This window comes from Stenella coeruleoalba, assembly GCF_951394435.1.
Source record: "Stenella coeruleoalba genome assembly, chromosome: 11".
Lineage (NCBI taxonomy): Eukaryota > Metazoa > Chordata > Mammalia > Artiodactyla > Delphinidae > Stenella > Stenella coeruleoalba.
This window is the reverse complement of record NC_137157.1, coordinates 85,930,971-85,933,920: the sequence shown is the minus strand read 5'-3', so window position 1 is coordinate 85,933,920 and position 2,950 is coordinate 85,930,971.

Here is a 2,950-nt window from a genome sequence, read left to right as displayed (position 1 = left end):
CAGTGCTGTGGGAGGTCTCACATATAAGATGATATCTGACCAAAGATATGAAGGAGGTGAGAGAGATGTAGACACTTAGTGGGGTGGGAGAAGCATTTTTGAATGGAATATTATTCAGCCATGAAAAAGGAGGAAATCTCGCCATTTGCAACAACATGGATGAATCTTGAAAGCAGTGTGCTAAGTAAAATAAGCCAGCTGGAGAAACACAAACACTGCATGGTATCACTTATATGTGAATTATTTCTTTGCAAAGTCAAACTCATAGAAATAGTAGAAAAATCACTGCCAGAGGCTGAGAAAAATAGATACAGGAGAAAATAAAAAAAGAGAAAAGAAAAAGCTAAAACAAAGACTGTGAAAGAGCACCCAGTAAAGTAGGAGGAGAAGCAGGAGAATTTTCTATCTGAAAGCCAAGTGATAAAAGTGTTTAAAAAGATAGAGCAATGGTGCCAAATGTTTCTTCACAATCATGGAACAACTGATAACAAATGTTGCTTAACAATCATGGCAAGAGAACTGATTAAAAGCTTTAACAATGGGAGACTATTCCTGACTTCAAAGAAAGCTGTTACAGTGGAGAGATGAGGCCAAAAAGCCTCATTGGTTTGAGTTAGAGACTAGAAAGAGAGGAATTGAAGGCAAAAATAAATATCCAATGTTACATTTCAGAAAAGCAGAGAAATGGGGCAGTAACTGGAGAGGACTGAGGTGACTGGAATAAGGAGGGGGTTGGGTTGCATACGCGGATGGTGTGAAATTCTAATCTGGGTGGGTTTAAGGGAGACAGAGGGAGAAGAGACAGAAAGTGTCAGTGTGAGGAACACCCACCAGCCTCCACACCCTGGGGTAGTAGGACGGTGGGAGAGAAACTAGCCAGCGTGTCAGGGGTCTGAGTGGAAATGGGCCTTCTCGGTTGGAGTGAAAAAAGTGAAGGGAAACCTCACTGCCATATTTTTTAAATTAATTTTTAATGGAGTATAGTTGATTTGCAATGTCATGTTAGTTTTAGGTGTACAGTAAAGTGAGTCAGTTATACATACATACATATATCCACTCTTTTTTAGATTCTTTTCCCATGTAGGTCATTACAGAGTATTGAGTAGAGTTCCCTGTGCTCTACAGTACGTTCTTATTAGTTATCTATTTTATATATAGTAGTGTGTGTATGTCAGTCCCAATCTCCCAACTTATCCCTCCCCCATTTCCCCCTTGGTGACCATCAGTTTGTTTTCTACATCTGTGACTCTATTTCTGTTTTGTAAATAAGTTCATTTGTACCATTTTTTAAATTTCTCGCTGCCATATTTGAAGACGTACGGTATCTTCCAGGTAACTGATGCTTTAGTCCAGAGGGTCTGGCGAAATGGTTCCAGGAACTGAAGAATGACAAGAGGTGAGGATAGGGTAGGAGATATACAGAGCCGTGTAGGTTTGGGGTCCCAGAGATGGGTGATAACCTAGGAGTCAAGAGCTTCTTGTGACTGAGATGAATAACAGTAATACACATAAAACGATTAAACGTGATGGGCTTAAAGCAAATTCAAGGGACAAGGTTGTGAGTATTGGAGACGAGGGAGGAGGAGATGGCAGTATGGCTCAGAGTATGAAGAGCACGGGGACGGGGCGGGGGTGTTACATGACATCTGTGAACGCCAAATATCGATATTTCCTTTTTTTCTAGGTGGTAGACTTTTAGGCTTTTTTCCTGACTCTGATCTCATACTGTGCTATAATGGCTGTTAAGTAACTATTTGTCGACAAAAAGGAATTGAAGAATTACATTATTCCGGGAGACGCTAAAATGCCGAATGAGACTTCATCCTAAATGGGATGGAGTAACTTGTGAGCGGCCAGGACTCCTATTAAGAGCAACGAGAAAAGCCAGATACAATGATAACCTGTTTGACAATGTCAGAGGATGCGGAAGAAATAAACCCTGGAAAGACTAACGTGGGAGACTTAGATTTGAAGTACCCATCATGCGATGGATATTCTCCCTAGGACAATGGCTGGATTCTGGGGATGTGTAGTGTTGAGACAGCAAACTAACTGGTGTTCAGTGTCTAATAGTTCTTGAAACGTCTGGTGATTACCCACCTTTTTTGGGTATACAGTCACCAAAGTGAATAACCATAGGTCCCTTTAGGAGAGGTCTAAGGGAATTGCCACAGTATATACCTCCAGGGTATCACACAGTCCTTCCTCCTAGGGATCCCTAGGACCCAGTCAGGGGGCTCCAAATCTGAAAACTGTCTCAGATCTGACAACCAAGCAAGGAATTGTGATATTTTATTGGGGCAACTTCCCTCATCTCCCTACCTTTCCTTTCTTGCTGTTGTGCTGTGGTGGTGGTTGATTTTGAGCAGAACTTCTGTGGCCTGCCTATTTCTCTTGTTCTCGAGGACAACATGCTCTAGTCCTTGTGTACACAGTTCCCTGTGGGTCAAGTCTCCTGGGCTCCTCCTTAGCTCATGCTCTGACCTTTCTGCTCTTTATGGTGATTACAGCCTCCTAGCTGATTGTAGCTAAGCCTCGTCACCTGGTCTTTCTGCTTGCAGTGGCGGCCCAAACATTATCCTTATGGCTGTTCATACACCCAGCTCTGGGACTGCCTCTCCTACTGTCATTCCTAACTTGCAGAGGAGACTCACCTCTGAACTTCATAGGATGATTGGGCCCCTCATGCCAGTGCATGGCTGATGGCCTTGGTGAACGTGTGATTCTCTGGGCCTTCTCATGGAATGCGATCATCTGATGGGTCTCTGGTCTTACCTACTATATCCATTCCAGCATGTCCATTTCTCTTAGCTTCTTTTTTCCTTACTATACCAAATGCAAGTGCAATTCAGGCATTTCTACTTTGTCGAGAGTTCGCCATCTTGTTTTTCTGACTTTTAAGAGCCCAGCAGTGAGTTTACCCCATCCTCGGGCATCCTAGCTCCTAACT